The sequence below is a fragment of the Dreissena polymorpha genome, chromosome 4 (assembly GCF_020536995.1).
Source record: "Dreissena polymorpha isolate Duluth1 chromosome 4, UMN_Dpol_1.0, whole genome shotgun sequence".
Taxonomy (NCBI): Eukaryota; Metazoa; Mollusca; class Bivalvia; order Myida; family Dreissenidae; genus Dreissena; species Dreissena polymorpha.
In genome coordinates this window covers 7,283,617-7,301,565 of record NC_068358.1, presented here as the reverse complement: position 1 = coordinate 7,301,565, position 17,949 = coordinate 7,283,617, and the positions used below count along the sequence as shown (strand labels likewise).

The window sequence follows — 17,949 nt, the reverse complement described above, 5'->3', positions numbered from 1 at the left end:
AAACCACACTGCAAAGTAGGCGATGCAGGTGGTTGCCAGTGATGTTGGTCTAAAGGCATATTTATCAATAATGCTTTTCTGGAAGATTTCCTTTTCATCATCATCCATGGCATTGATGACTGAGAGAGGCTTCAGGAAGACAACCCGATTCTGTGGTAAGTCAGCAGGCACAAACACTGTTCTAAAACTGCACTTAAAGATAGGAAAACTCAATAGTCTGTACACTGCCTCTTGGGCACCTACTCTCGAGCATTCAAAAATGCTTTGGCACAATTCTTCTTGTTTCCAACAAAAACGTGAGCATTCCTTAGACACAGAATCTAGGATCTGACTCATTTCACTCCCATCCTTGGTGATATATATCACCATGTACTTAATGCAAGCGTATAGGTCTAGGCATAACTGAACGTCAATGTCGGCACCCTATGCTCTAAGGAAGTGTTCATTTTAGAAGTTGGTATGGGTCTCAGCTGGTGCACGTTGCTGTACTACAGAAGATCCTCTACTGGACATTTTCAAAGCACTGGTATAGTCTTCCATAGAAACGCCGAGTATTTCCACCAGCTCCTCACATGATGAGAGGGTTGTGTTTTTGTCCTCAAGTTTTTCATGAACCTTTCCTAGAACTTTCTTGTTCTTTTCTTGTAGCCTTTTTGCTTCTTCAAGGTCTTCAATTTCCAATTTTCTAGCAAGTACAGTTGTTTTTTTAGGGTAGTTTAGGTTAATTGAAACTACATAAAGTCCCTTTTTCCTACATGTTGTAGTTTGATGATGCTGCTGGACTGTTGTTACCAGCTTGTGCAGTTCTGGATCCTCTTCGTCATCTGGAATCGTGCATGTAACAAAGCGATCAATGTAGTCACAAATGACATCATCTTCATCATTGGGAGATGGCGAGTTTTCAACCCACAAAACAATGTGGGCATGAGAAGAGCCTCTCTGTTTGAACTCAATGCGGTATGAGTAGTGGGTTATTTTCCATAGAGGCTGTGCAGGTGATAGTAAGAACAACCTAAAGAAGCTCTGCAGCCTGTGGTCAAAGTGTCGGGCTGCAGTCACTTGATTGGATCTCAATCTATAGGGTGGCATTCTCCTCGTAGGACAGGCGGTCAACTTCATCATCAGTCAGAGGTCTGCCTTGTTGCCTGGAAATGGCCTGCAGGGTATCATGCCACTTGAACAATGACGATGAAAGTGTGACAGAAAAGTAAAGATTCCAAATTGCTTAACAGCAGCTAGAAGCATGTGCATTGCCTTCCTCCAGTATTAAGGAGAACCTCTCACTGTCAGTATGAACTGATATTCATGATCTTTTTTGATAAATAAGGCAAGTGTTTCTGTATTTTGAGCCATGCTTGAAGTAAGGCACTGGTCTGGTTCAGTACGACTGTAAGTCTTTCTTAGAGCAATTGAAATATTGTCCCAGACTTGTTTCTACTCTGTAATGTATTGGGCAAAAAGATACTCTGTTCTGCTTGCAAACTTCCCTGTCTGATTCAAGATCCTGGCATTGAAGTATTGTTTTGGTGTGATTTTAGTTTCCCTTTGTGTGCCGAAGCCAAATTTGCCAGTTGGAAATAGTTTTGGAAAGGATAATTCTTCACAACCGGAATCTGTCATGTGCCCAACCGGTGTATTCCCTTGCCCTGGAGAGATACTTATGGCCTTGCTCACATCTTAAGCTATGTCGCTGACTTGTATGCATGTATCAAGGGGATGGTCGGTCTTTGCTTCAAGTAGTTGTTCATGATCATGAAATGTATTTGCACTTTCATTCGTATCATCATTTTCCATGTTGGTGACAGCTTCTGATACCATATTGTCTGTTGTAGGTTGAGTGAGATGATTCCAAGTTCGCTGTCCTTCATAGTAAAAGTTTCTTCCCACGTGTCAGAAACACCAATCACTTCTGCATAGTGGTGATTGTTTTCTTTCAACCACTGTAATGATTCATGGACTACATTTGGCCTAACATGTTCAAATGGACATGACTTTTGTACTCTTGCTTCCTTTGAAGTTTCACAGGGATTATACCAGCTGATGTTGGCATACCCGTAGCCAGGGGGGGTGCGTTGGGTGCGTTCGCACCCAATGTTTTTTAACGAGTAAAAAAATATTTGAACTATATTAAAGATGCACCCAACTTTATCGACGCAAAAACGATTATTTATCTTTTCCCGGAATCCAATGAGTCTTCGTATTTAAGCGTTACAATAATGTTGAATTCAATATGCTACCGACAAGAAAGAGAGAACATTTTAGATCATTATTAACGGAATGTTATGCCAGCTTCCGAAAATGAGGGAAATCAAAAGACACCCGTCGACTATTGCCGAAGACTAATGAGTCACTGGTTAATAATTTTGCATTATACAACGTTTTATAACAATTAACGATTGTATACAGAATTTTCGACAGACTGCGTTGTCTTTTTGTTATATCCCCGTACAACCATTTTCGGATAACCTTAAGAGTTTTCAGACAAAAAATATCAGCTATGTTCAAGACAGGATAATTTTTTGTTGTTCTATGGCAAGAAAATAAATCATTTCTACAAAGCAATATAGCTTTTTTGTAGTTTACCAACACATTATGGCATCTGTTCTGCTCTACATACAGAACTGCCCACAATGTTTTAATTATGTCAAACTTGATATTAGTAAATATGCCATACTCTGAAACAGTTTTTATAATGAATTTAACACGTTAAAACAGATATGATCAGATGGACGTGAACGTTAAATGTGCATAAACTGTGACGGATCTTGAACATACGGGGAAAAAAGTCCATATTTTTTCTTCAACGTTCTGTGATACATTTATATGGGCTTTGAGACGATAGAACCAGTAGTTTGTGGTAAAATGGTCTTAATGAAACCTTAACTGTTGTATTCAGAACTTCGTTTGGAAAATGATAAGTAATTTGTTTAAATAATTAAAAAAAAATACAAGTAACCAGTTATGACATTTTTATTTCTGTTTAGTATTGATGCTGATTGGCGAAGACCCTGTCTTTTCTTTTGTCAGAAGTCTTATTTTCTTCTCAGTGTCAGATTCGTTTTCACTGATTGTTTCCTGTCTTTCCTTTTTTGTCAGTAGTCTTGTGTTTTTTCTCAGTGTCAGATTCCTTTTCTTTGATCTTTTCCCGTCTTTCCTTTTGTGTCAGTAGTCTTCCTTTCTTGTCAGTGTCAGATTCCTTTTCTCTAATCTTTTCTTGTCTTTCCTGTTTGTCAGCAGTCTTCTTTTTTTCTCATTGTCAGATTCCTTTTCTCTGATCTTTTCCTGTCTTTCCTTTTATGTCAGTAGTCTTTTTTTCTTCTCAGTGTCAGATTCCTTTTCTCTGATCTTTTTCTGTCTGTCCTTTTGGCATTTTAGTCTCTTATTACTAATCACCTCATATTCACATCTCCTTTTAACCTCCCTTACTTATTTCCTGACATTTACAACCAGATCTTTTGTTTCACATCCTCGTGACAAAGATTTTGCATTTTCGTGCTGAAATTGTTTCTGCCTTTCTATTTCATGTAAAATGTTCATAACTGACTTTGTTTCGTGTGTAATATGAGTGCTCATTCCCCTTGGCTGAGGGGGAAACATTGTCATTTCACTATCAATGATGCACTGTTTCAAATGTTGTCGCATTTCCATGTCTGATTTATAGCTGAAGCTTTCTGGAGGTTTGTGTTTTGCACAACACACTGCAAAAGCTGCAGCAAAGACCCCAAAGCAGCTTTCTATTGTTGGCTTACAGCAATGTATCTTTGGGTGTAAACCTTCATGTCATATACTGTTCGCAGAATTGGTAGCAGTCTCATAAATCTTTTGTTGTCCTGTTTTTAGTCATATATTTTAACAGTAATATCGCATGGGTCTTGCCATGATGCCACCCAGTGACTATCAAGGTAGTGTATGTTAACACTGTGTTTATTCACAGGCACTAACAACATGTCTGCTGTGGATACTTCTCTCCTTCGAACTTCTTCTGTTGGCAATCGAAATCCAATGATCAATTCAGGCCATTGATGTGCCATTAAGCGTAACACCTTGATAATTATATCATCTGATATTCAGCATCCATGAATCACTATTTCTTGAATTAGTTCCTTATCACTTTGTTTATTACTGGACAAAGTGGATGCCTATGTAGGTACAACTTTATTGCATTTATGGCTCTTATATATGTGATATATACTGCAAAGTTTTCCGCACTATGTACAGTACGAACACTTGTAGTTGATAAAGAGTTTTTCCGTGCTAAATTCCCTATTACACAGGTGGTACACAAATGGCATGTTTCCGTTGTTGCTGTGGGTGTCTTTATTACCGAGCAGAAAGTGGAGATATTCCGTCTTGTCTGATATAAGAGGCTGTAAGAAATTCACATGCATACACAATATCAAGTTGCTATCTACAATAATTACAAAGGTATATCCAATTTTAAGTATATAACGTTGAAGGGTGACCTTGACCTTGACATGTCACCGATGAATACGTTAAGGTGTATTAGTAACACATGCATGTAAAATATAAAGTATCTGTGTCAAAGATATAGACAATTTTAAGTATATGAATTTGAAAGATGACCTTGACCTTGACATGTCACCGATGAATACGTTCAGTTGTATGAGTAATACATGCATGTTTAATATGAAGTATCTGTAACAAGAGGTTATGACGTTAAGAAATTTACCTTAGAACTTGATGGGTGACCTTGACCTTTCTAAATCACTAATACAAACGTTCAGCTATATGAGATACATATGCAAATGAGAAGTTGTTGCAAAGTTATAGTGTCTATGAAATGCGATTTTGACCCATATATTTGACCTTTGACCTTGGATTATGACCTTGACCTTTCACCACAAAAATGTAAAGATCCATGAGATGCACATGCATATCAAATATCAAGTTGGTATTTTCAATATTGCAAATGTGTAAATTAAATGAGCGATTTTGACCCTTATATTTGACCTGTGTGACATTGAAGGATGATCCTGACGTTTCACCACTCAAAATGTGCAGCTCCATGAGATACACATGCATGCCAAATATCAAGTTGCTATCTTCAATATTGCAAAAGTTATTGCAAATGTTAAAGTTGGCGCAAACAAACACACTCACAAACAAACAAAGCAACAAACCAACAGACAGGGCAAAAGCAATATGTCCCCAGTATATACTGGTGGACATAAAAAGGGGCATAAATGAAACAGAAAATTTTCGCAACTGGTAAAAATATATTTTCTATGATCACTCGTGAAATAACAAACGATCTTACACTGGCATGAACAAATATTATATATATAATTAGCACATTGTAACATACACTTATTATAACGGCCGTATTGAGTATGTTAACATTTCCTGTTTGTGTCAATATTCTAGATTTAAAATGCTAGGGTGTCATTTCAAAATACCCAACAAAAGAAAATGACAGGTTAATATATATAGAAAGCATGTGCATCCTTAAAATTGCTTATGTATATAAAACAGTCCATTCTCGCGGAAATTGTGCATGTTTATTCTATCGAAATATTGATAAAGATGACGTCCTTTAGAAAAACGGCATATCAAATATTACAAATTAATGTCTTTAAACATGCCTTATTATTATACAGAAAAAGGAAGTCACTGTTAGCTCACAATCAATTCCTGTAATCTTAAAACAGAACATAAATTGTTGAGGGAAAGATAAATGCCATGTTTTCGAGATAATGTCTTATACAAGTGAACCATAGTTTAAAGCTGTATTTTACAGCAAGATTTCATTTTGTTTGCACAACGCAGTATAAACTAATTTTTTCAAATGTGAATTCTTAAAGTTTGCTTATGGCAACATTAAGCATGTCAAAATTTACAAAATAAATTACTAAGAAAGATTGATTGCTTTGTCGCCCTGTCAGTAGGGGATATTTGCATTGGCGTACCTGCAGAAATGTTGACGTAGTTTGCATGAGACCCATACAAAGCACTATGTTTTGTTTTACTTATCGCAGGTGCATAGCCTTTTCGATTGCACATTCAGCGTGCAGAAATAAATTAGACAGAGTTCTTGTTGCAACAAATATCAGAGTGTTATTCAATGCATAAATAGGGAACAATTTATCTAGCATGCCTGTCAAGCCGACTGATAAATACTCTATACCATTGTTATCACACGAGCTCCACTGCATCTTTATCTTAATACATATAAAAATAATAAAAAAAGAAGTCCGGTCGTGTTATACTATATATAGGGACAGCTCACTTGCGATTTCATAAGGACGTAAGTTTACAACAGTCGAAGGTATGTTGTTTCAGATTATGTGCCATATTTGTATTAAACATAAAAAATTGGTACAAAAATAATGTATGTAAATTATAAAATTAAGCAGAGGATTCGTAAATGTATGCAGTCAAAACATTTAATTTCATTGGCATATTTATTTCGTTTATATTTGCATACCTTAATGCTGACATATTGTTGTTGTGTTTTGTCGTTTGCAAACATCAGTGGTATAAGCGCAACACATTCCAAAATAAATGTTTATTATTTCGTATGCAAAGCCATAGAATAAATGTTGTTGTTGTTGTTTTACTGCAGATGAACTCCTTCCTTCTGATGTGTGTATTCCTGACGCTGAGTCTGCTTCGTAAGTGTTGTATTATTGTTCTTATCCCAAAAAATAAATGTAACTTAAATAACATTAATATGCCAACAAAGGGCTTATAAATACGTGTTTACGATTTGTAAACATTCGGTCTTCGATTCCATACATAACTATGGGTCTTAGACCTCTAATGAACTTGTGTATTATAGCTTTATTTCGTACATTTCCGTTTCCCCATTCAGTCTCCGAGTATGTGCGTAAATATAAGATAAATTAGTCAAAATCAAAACTGTTATTCACAAGTATATACCAATATGTCTGAGTGGTGTAGAGGTAAAGCATACGCTTTTGCACCCAATACCTTGTGTGTGATTCCCATCAGAAGCAAACTATTTTTTATCAGTTATTCTTATTTGAGACTATCCCCAAAAGTACAGTGTTGTAAATACATAAACTAAATGGCATTTTATACTATGTGGCATTTTTTTTGTAAACTGTAACATAACGCACATTTTGAGCATTATTGAATTTATATAATAATCAAAATTTGTACAAAATTTCATACAATCTTTGTGTTGTGTTAAGAAGCAGAAATAAAACGCATAGAAATCAGAATTGGACTCTGTCTACGTTTATCGTGTCATTATGTTCTCAGTCAACTATGCTACACAACCACAATTTAAATATCCCATGATTTTGTTTTCTAAAGAATCCAATCTAGATGGACGACAGCTCATGTCCTCATTATAAATCTTACACTCTTTGACTAAAACCATTGTATACTTTAAACTAGTAGAGAGACGTCAACAGTTGCTGTACAATTTTATGATCTATCACATACACAATTTATCAAAATATTGATCTCTTTGCAAAAGTTAATGACTTACAGTTAAGTATGCTCAGTATTATCCTGATTTATACACTATTTTATTTATGAGTCGACATTTGAGGGTTCATGAATACAATATATAATCATAAGTTTAGGTTACAACACGTCCAATTCATCCAAACGTGAGTGTGCTATTACAGGCCAAAGAGACACGATAGCCAAGTAGTAACCTATTTATTTCATTCTTTTAACGCGTCAACACTCCATAATTAAGCACATATCGTTTGAGTCGATTTATTTAGTGTTTATTAACGTTATTTGTATTTGAAAAGTTCGCCGAAAATAACCGCATGGCCCGTAATATGTACATGACTTAGTCATCTAATCCAAATAACACAATTTAAGCATACGATCCGCCACAGGAAGTTTGACTCTGAAGTCAATTTCAGTTAACGACGGCTCTTGAAATCGGTCGCGAACCGGATACCAACCGGTATTTGGCCCAAAAGGAAGTAGGAAAGAAACAACAACACATTGATGAATTGCTGGCCTTATATAATTCATATCATACAAATATACGTAATTGTGTTACTATTTATGGTAATATATGCAATAATATTAAGGTTTTTTTTATTTGCTAATTAGTTTCGACAACGTATACCCTTTACACTGTTTCAGTTATAACCACAGTAGCCGCTTCCACCACTCCAGGAGGTAGTATGAATGTCATGTGATGTTAGGGTAACATTGTAAGGGTTCCAATAAAATAAAATAAATATGTAATGGTTCAGCATATCGAACATTGTTGACTTCAATAACATTCATAACGACATTTTAATCTAAACGCTATATACCAATACAAGCATGTTAACTCGTATTTACTGCAGAACCAAAGCTTGTGTCTATGTATTCTATGAATAAGTCTGAACAAATAACTACGTGTATGATTTAATATTAATAGTTTTGTTTTTACTTTACAAACCTATACGGAGTTGCATATGACTTATAATTTGATGTAATTTTAATTTGTGTCTAGTTGGTTATTTGTCAATATTCATGAATGTTTTATTTTTTTTAATCACGCTCACGAACAGACATTTTGTATTTCGATAAAAAAGATTCATGGTTATCATTAACAACACATATCAACTTTTGATTAAAATAAACGCATTTGAAATATTTTATTCAAACAATTGTGATTTATGTCATTTCAAGGGAACACCGCAGCTGCGTTGTCAATGGATGTCGCCACATGTCTGGTAGCTGCTGTGCTTACCCTGTGGAGAACTCTCATGTAGAAGCCATCTCGTCATGAGAGATCAATCCGATTGATGTACCTGTATTACACGGGCCTATAAAACAGACAAACATTGATAGCATGGTACTGAAAAATAAATTGAATTTAAATAATTACAATATCTAGGACGGTTGAAGCCTAATTTTAAGGCGATGATGCCGAATGCGAAATATGAAAAAGTACTCGTATTCTTTATGACGAGAATTATAACTAAGATAAAGCATTCACATATTACATACCTGTTACTGTTTGAGTTTTGCTTTTAATATTTTTGCTGCTAATGTAGTTGTTTAGTTCCTTTTCAAACTCAGATTACTCAATACGACGATTTTCTTATGTGCCTATACTCGTCTGAATATGTCGACTTAAAAAACAGTTTCAGTAAGAAAAATATACAATGAACAAGGTATATTAAGACTTAACAATGCAATGAACACTCAAGATGACATTTCGATCGAACATGCATGACATGCCATTGTGTTAAAGCCTTAGTCAAGCTCAGAAAATGATTCTTTCTTTTGTATTAACGTTCTATGTACATTTTACTGTAAATATAACACGTGTTTACCAGCGGAAAAACTATTAACGTACAAATGCGTACATATTGCTCATTTCAGTTTCGAAACATATGGTAAAATATCAGAAAATACAGTACGTTCGAAAGGTTTTTGTTTTTGTTGTTTTTATTGCAAAATGGTCGGGCCCATTTATACTGAATAAAATATCATTATTGCCTTAGCGTAGTACCTTGGAAGATTGCGCGCTTGGGTACGATTTATATGATGCTTTAAATATTTTCTTGAAATAATCGGTTGGTGTCGTAATTGTTTGAATGAAGGCTTGAATGAAATTTTTAAGAATATTGAAAGTTGAAGATTCATTATTATTTATATAAGTATCAAAAAGAAATATCGGCTTCTGAATCGCCTATTAAAGACGCCAATTACGACAAACAGTTTAATTATGTGTGTTTCCTCGAAAACTCAATAGACCTTATGTAAACGAAAAAGCAAAGCAGCGTCCAGAGATCTTGATGTTGGAGACATTTCCTTCTGTTATATTAAACCAACGAACCAACCAACTTTGTACCATAACACTTAATTAAACAAACGTGTGACCTAAAGAGACCTTGTGTTACCAGCGTCGAATTTACGTAACTCGATAATTAAAGTTTAAAACAAAATATATAATTAAGATAAAAAAAGTGTATTATCCGTTATAAGCTCTGTTTCCAAATAGACGTGATTGTTTACATCATATCAAAGTTGTATGCCGATTAGATTGACGTTGTTTGCGTTAAACAAACAAAAAATATTTCAACAAACATTTATTCTTAAACGGAAAGTTTCCCTTCTTGAACCAGAGTACATGTTAAAATTTACTCAATACACTACCACAAAGGGTAAGTTAGCAGCTGACGCCCTATAGGCTAGGGATATCAACGAACCTAGCAGCAGTAGAAACTTCTATTGAATGGCATCCATGATAAGATATCGGTGTTTGGCTTTACTTGTCACAAGTGAGTACCTTGGACGATTATTAACATTCACTATATAAAGGAACTGTGTAGTGGTTCTTGTGTCTCAAATATCAGGGTGTGATTTATTTGATACTGTTGTTCGCTGGAGCCAATTTGTCAAGATTAACAGTCATGCCGACTGAGTGTACCCTTAACCTAACATGCCATCGTTATCGACGGTGTTTTGTCCACCGTTATCCACGTGAAATAAATCAAAGATAAAAACAAGATTGCGGCATATTGTATATAAAGAGTCATTGAACCGCAGACCGCAGATTCAGATCTTCAGCCATTAAAGGTAAGATTTTTAAAGTCATTTTGTACACAGGCAGCAATATACTTACTTTTAGACGAAGAATACTATGATCTTGACTAAATGAAACTGCACCGCGAATTGAAATAAGTTAACATTATGTGTGTCTTGTTCTGAGAAAACTGGGCATAATGCATGTGCGTAAAGTGTCGTCCCAGATTAGCCTGTGCAGTCCGCACAGGATAATCAGAGACGCCTCTTTCCGCTTAAACTAGATTTTCGGTCAAAAGGGACTTCTTTTAAACGAAAAATACCATTTAAGCGATGATGATACAAGATAGGAAAGTTCGACCGCGGTTTATTATTTCTGATAAACATATACATTCATATTAATTATTCAACCACATTTCAAAACATAAGTCTATGGCAATTAATTGGGATAGAAATCTACATTGAATGTGTTTTCAAATTATTAACTGATTTGCCATAAACCCCAATTTGAACTTTGCAGATGAAGCTGTACATTTTGCTTGTTGTCCTTCTGACTCTAAGTCTGCAGTGTATGTATTATTTATTTGTTTCCATATATATATATTTATATATATATATATATATATATATATATATATATATATATATTGTTATATATATATATATTGTTCTCAATTCATAAATTATATTAAAGATACAACATTGCTTGATATAACAATTGCTTGGAAGTAACTGTAGACGAGCATTACTATTGTATGCTTTCGCGTACACTAGATCTTTTTAAATGCTATTAGTACATAAGTACAACTAAACCCGGAGGGTCGATAGCTGGGAGTTGAATTATTGTAACTATCGCTTATGCTAACGCATGTTTAGATTCTTTTCATGATGCCATTAAGAGAGGCATTTATATGTGCGTGCATATTTTAAAGTGAGCGATTCCGACGCAGCTACAAGTGCCCCTAGCGGTGGCAGTGGCGGTGGCAGTGGCGGTGGCGGCGGCAGTGGCGGAAATGGCGGTTAGTCACTATCATTCATTAAAGTATATGCTTTATTATAATTGATTAAACATTTTTAAGCGTGTCCAGTTGTGCATAGCTTTACGAATGCAATGTGATAGCAAAAATAAAACAAATTAAGCTTTTTCTTTCATTACCCGATGTGTTCTTATGAAACATATAAATGTTCAACAGACTTAACAAAGAAAAGACCTTAGACGTAGCTAACAATAAATTAGCATAATGATTTATGTATAAAGTATATTTAATATGTATGCCTATAATACCCAAACGTTCGTATAGGGATAAGTTTCGGAAATATATGTATTTGCGATTATGCACAGTTGATATTGAATAATTGCATTTCTGTTGCAGGAAACTCCGTTTCTGCATCGACAGTGTCTTACCTTGCATGTCTCCTGACGGCCATGCTAACTACGGGGAAATTATACGTGTAAATTCTGGAACTTATGAGAGCGATCAAAATACTCAATGTGGTTTGCATAAACTGCTAATATATGAGTAATTTGTTCTATACATGTAACCTAGCTCTCGTTGTGTAAAAACAAAGCGTCATTTAAAGCAAAATCTGCCAAAAAATGAAGGCTGAAACCGGATATGCGGTGATGATGCCAGAGTACTGCAGAAAAAATGTACGAGTTTTTATAAAGATTAAAGGGTTGTTGTATCATTAAATTGTGTAATAGTATGACGAATAAAAATACGCATCATTCATTTATGTTCATGATCTCTGGTATAAAACAGGTATGCACATATAAGTTGACTCATAATTACACAAGCAACTGTTATACGTTTTTGCAACATGTGCAGATCTTTCGGACTGGTGGAAACTATGTGCCTGTTATAATGTATAGTACAAGTCATATTGCTATTTCGATCAGTTACTTCGTCCGGTTCAATCGGTCGCTATGATATATCTACACGAGAACAATCCGACACGCAGGTGATGTCATAATTAATTTTATTTTATCGATTTCAAAACTAAGTTAAATGTTCCAATGTCATCGAACGCCACCTTGAATATGTTATATGAAACTGTACATGTCTTGGTCAATTTAAAATGAAGGAAGCAGAAGCCAAAAGTGAAAAGCCTATCGCATTATTTTGGCCATGCGTAGGACAACGCTGTATGGCCAAATACTGATGATGTGGCAGTGACTATTGTAATTACTTTGTTGATGTTTTTCAATAATCCTTTTATGAAACGATTTTTGTGAAGCGTTCTCCATTATGATTGAAAATAGAAACAATCATATCATTCATTCTAGTCTTCGTATCTGATCATTCAATTCTGATGTATCGTGCTCTCAGCCTAATTACAGCTAAAATGCATGAAAATGTTGTTGTTTTTGCCCAGTATGAGCGCTGGATATGTTGATCATTGCAATAGAAGGTACATGTTTCGCGTGATATCACATTGAAGGAAATAGCATTCTTAAAACAGTGATCCAGTATAAGTAGTGTGATATATCAACATGCTTTTATAATTGTATTAGGTCTATTCATCTGTATGAATACGAAAAATAATCAAAATCAAGTACGCGTCAACAAAATATTAATCAGTAGAAATCGATTCCCGAGTCTTAAAGTAACATAAATACTCAATATCCACGAATATTTCGCAAACTATTTCGTAAATTAAAGTCATCCCCGCCCCCCCCCCCCAAAAAAAAAAAAAAATCTTAGAGCAATAGCCAAAATTTCATCGCTAGATGTGGTATGGTTATATAGATTAAACGAGATACAAAATGCTCGTTTTTATTTTTTGTGGCACAATATATGACATTTTAATTTCGCGCAATGATATCTATTCCAACGACATACGAACACTTACATGGTACATGAACATTAATTGAAAATATAAGACGCGTTCTGAGAAAACTGGGCTTAATGCATGTGCGTAAAGCGTCATCCCAGATTAGCATGTGCTAATCAGGGACGACACTTTCCGCCTTAATTGGATTTTTGCTAAGAAGACACTTCATTTAAACAAAAAAGTCATAAAAGCGGAAAGTGTCGTCCCTGATTAGTCTGTGCGGACTGCACAGGCTAATCTGGGACGACACTTTACGCACATGCATTATGCCCAATTTTCTCAGAACGCGACTCATATTGTCACACAAAAATACAAAGAAGAGCATGTTGTATCTTGTTACATCTATGTTACCAGACAACATCTGTTTGCGTTGAAAATTTGGCTATTGCCATCAAGAACATTAATTTTTTATGTGTTATCTTTATTTAACGAAATCTTATTCGAAAATGTTCGTTGATTTTGAGTTTTTATGGGCTTTTAATTAGAGTGCGGACAATGTCGTAATTCTAGAATGTGAATTTTTTTGTATTGAAACAAACCAAACCAACAAACAATCTACCTCCATACTTTAAGACCAGCAGTGACACAATGTAGTTTTTACAGCTCTGATTTCACAGTCGCCATGGTAGTTATGATAAAGCCCACAGGCGACATCGCTTGTGTTCTAACAGATTATATTTATTCTGGTCTTTATCATACTTGAAAAAATTACAAAAATGAAATCAATCCCACACACGCAGACTAAATAGAATTAAGTGTCCATCGGGGCTCTTGTTTCGGCCCTAGTGTCTTATATACCCGGTATATGACACCTGAGTTGGACGATTGTACGTATGTTCCTCACTATAATCTTTGTGTTGGTTGATGAAGCTGGAGATTTAGAAGGAAATAATGAGTCAAGCACATACCAATTTAGCGCATGAGTTAGTTGCACTCACTATATTTTGTATAGTTAACCATAAAATAAAAATATAATTGATGATATAGATTTTTATAAACTCTTACTTGTCAATAAAAAATCTATATTTAAAGATAGTGAGCATGGCATTGACAGATGGGTGTAATCACGTGACAAACATGATGGTGACACAAAATTACAGCTCCCGCTAAGAAAATTCGTAGCGAGTAAAGTCGATATATTTAACGAATATAAAGACGAAATAAACGATAATCACTTTCTTGCTGTTATGACTGAAAAGTGAGCGGCATTTAAAAGTTTTAAAAAAAAGTAATAAGGGTAAAAAACGGCGAAACATTCCTGTCCCGGAATGGACGTCGCCATCTTGTCTGTCATCCCCTATAATAAATTATCGTCACGAAGCATAAGTTAGGATAAAAGGAGCAAAAGGTTGGATAACACGTGCGATATGTTTCGCCTGCTTAAATGATTCATTTCATTTAGACTTAAAATTGTGTGTTGCATTTTAAGAGAAGTTGTTCGCGATAAAGGTTTTAACAATATTACCGGTACTCTTTAACAAACTGATGGTGTACGTTCAAAGTCTTAAAAACGATAAATAAAACAAAGTGCATCTATTGTATATCGTTGAAGGCATGTTCATTTCTCCTGTTCTCATTTCCGATTGTGGAAAATATGATTTGGTCCATATTAAGATCGTAAGTACTAGTCATAGTAAATTAACTGAAAGATTATATACTATTAACGACGAACGCAGTACTTCAAATGAGATAAGATGTGTAATTACTGCTAAAGCTATAGTTTCATTATTCATATAGATAAACTTTTAAAGTTAAAAAAAAACTTCAACAAAAGGTCTTCTTTAAATGTTTCGGTTTTTCTAAAGCCTGGCATCAAATTAACAACCACCCGTAAACATGTACATCTACAAAGAGCATATTAAAACAGTACAAATTATGTCATGTGCTAAGTTACTTTAATCAAGCCTGACATGGAGACAATAAAAAAATATACAATGTTATTCTTAAGAACATAATGTGTACATGTTTGTATTTCTTCTGTCATTGTATGTAAATGTAAAAAATGTGCTTATCGGAACAGAGCAAACAGTAGGTTACAATGCCCTTTTTTCACCGGTCAGTTTGAAATAAATTTGTTTAATGGATACGTGAGATATCCATACAATAACCCGTTTGGAGTTGCATGTGTAGTTACGTCTGTTGTGAAGTTTGAAGCAGACGTAATTTATGCCACTATAACAAGGGAAATGTTTGTATTTGATCAACTTAAAGGAAAACGAAAGCGTTCGTTTACTAAAGTTTTTATCTAAGTAAACCCATTCCATTTAATTTAGATAAAAGAGTTCAAATAATGTACGCTAGACAATCCCCTCTCTTTTCATCTACATTGATTTGGGCCGTGCTCTGTGAAAAGTTGGTTTAATGCATGTGCGTTAAGTGCCGTCCCAGATTAGCATGTGCAGTCCTCACAGGCTAATTAGGGAAGACTCTTTCCGCATAAACTGGATTTTTTTTTTGCTGAAACGCCATTTTCACAGAGCACAGCTCATGTAGAAATATAAATCGAAGAATATATAAGGGAGAGAACTTTTGTGTATTCACTCATCTACCCGAGCAAGGTATGTTTTTATTATGCTTTTACATAAAAATGCTTATTTTATGCTTACTGTTTAATTGTTGTTTTTTTTCATTTTTCAAAATGAATTTCTTTATCTGATAAATTTACAAACAAATCTTAGAGAGATTCAAAATCTTAAAAAGTTAAAATTACTTAGGTAATTAACAAATAGCTTAACTTAGTACAACTTGATTTTTTTTTCAGATAAAGCTTTACGTTTTGTGTAAATAGTATTGTGTTGTGTTAACAACTATTATATTGTGAAGAATTGAAAGATAATTGGTTTGTTGGTTAGAAGTTTAAAGTTACAAACACGTTTGAACCACTATATATGTATTCAGTCATATGTCCATAATATGCATTACCACAGTATACGTATAGGAAACAAGTGTATAACTTATTTTTTCTTTTATTAAACATACATACACTTAACTGAAACTGGGTTGGTTTCGACTCTACTATTATATTAAGGAATATACATCCTTAAAAGAGACATGTACGCATGTTTTGTAAATAAAGGGAACACGAGTGACTCTACCCAACTGCTCCTTTAAGTTCTGATGGAAGTGGTGGAGGTCGTTGCGTATGGTTCAACTTTCATTGTTTAGGATACGTGTATGAACATCACACCGAAGTTGTTTGCGTTCGGTCAATGTATGACCATTAATTGGTATTGTTTGGTGTAATTCAATTTATGGGAATTAATCTGTAACACTGAAATGTTGCGCAATGTCAAAGTATTCTGTATTTTCGTCAAGATAACTTAAATTACATTATTTTACCTTTAATGTATACCATATAACGTGAGTTTCATTGCATTCCATATGAATCATATAGATTTGTGAAATACAATTGTAATTATATTTTGATTGCAACATTTTTTGAAGCTAGTATTCGTAAATTTAGACTTTGGGTGGACAAAATACTATGTACTTGACTCGAATAAGAGAACAAAATATCGCTCGTCTTCACCTTGTGATGTTAATGGCGATTAAAAATGAGAAACCATTACAAAAGCCATTTCCCATGACGCAGCTCATGAGTCGTATGCCATACTATTATGCTGGATGCATATTTTCACCACTTTTTTATCTTTTAAGTTAACTTCTTTTGACCCATCTTTTAAAGATTCATAAGCATAACAAGAATGTAGTTTTGTCTTTGATTGAATTATACATTTGTTGAGTAAACAGTGTTGTAGAATAGCGTATTAACGCCAACACTTATGTATTAGACTGTTTCCTGTTACAAAGTTGTGTAGCATTAATAGACACATAATTTAGGTCTATCGTGTGTAGACACAAATGTAATTGTAATATAAAAGCAATGTCTCTTATGCAGGAAACAGCGACATACATCACTTGCTTCCTATCAACCATGATTGCAACGGGAAGAATGCTCGTGCAAATGTAGAGGACAAGACACTTTACAACGATATGGCAATATCCGGCGATTAAAACGAACTTTGTGATTTTATTGTACACTTATGTGCGAGTGAAACCCATATCATTGAGACATATAAAACGCATCTTGTTGGTAGTTTCATATTTTTACGAGCTAAAACCTGATATCCGGTGATGATGCCGGAAACGGCAGTGTGTCAACCATTGTAAACGCCGTTGATCCTTCACCCTGGAACTTATATAAATAAACGGAAAGAAGACTTAAACCACATCATTGTGTACATATATCATGCTAAATATGTTTCTTGCTAAATGTCTTTCATGTTTGATGTATGTCGTGTTCATTGTTTGTCGTGTTCAATGTCATTAATGTCATGTTTAATGTCACTCGTGCTCAATGTATAACGTTTAAAATCATTTCTTCATGGTAAGTGTCTTTCATGTTAAATGTATTTTCTGTTTCATTTCGTTCGTGTTAAAACTATATCGTGATTTATTTATTTCGTTTTTGATGTCCATGTTTAATGTTTTTCGTGTATAATCGCAACCTTTGTGTCTGAAGTGTTTCGTGTTTCAAGTTATCGTGTTTGACGCCTTTTGTATGTGATGCTTTTCGTAATTGATGTCTCTAGTGTTTCATGTATTCCGTGCATGACGTATAAAGGGGCGATACCT

At 34.6% G+C, this 17,949-nt stretch overlaps 1 long non-coding RNA gene across 2 annotated transcripts; it reads left to right on the top strand.

The window, feature by feature from the left end:
• Nucleotides 1–6,204: 6,204 nt before the first annotated feature.
• On the top strand, nucleotides 6,205–12,758 carry LOC127879133 (uncharacterized). 2 transcript variants are annotated; one of them, XR_008048928.1, is made up of 7 exons: nucleotides 6,205–6,286; nucleotides 6,584–6,632; nucleotides 8,098–8,133; nucleotides 8,635–10,533; nucleotides 11,000–11,048; nucleotides 11,412–11,498; nucleotides 11,853–12,758. It is a non-coding gene; the product is annotated as an uncharacterized LOC127879133 (long non-coding RNA). The 2 variants fall into 2 exon arrangements; XR_008048927.1 differs by having other exon boundaries at nucleotides 8,635–11,048.
• Nucleotides 12,759–17,949: the final 5,191 nt, after the last annotated feature.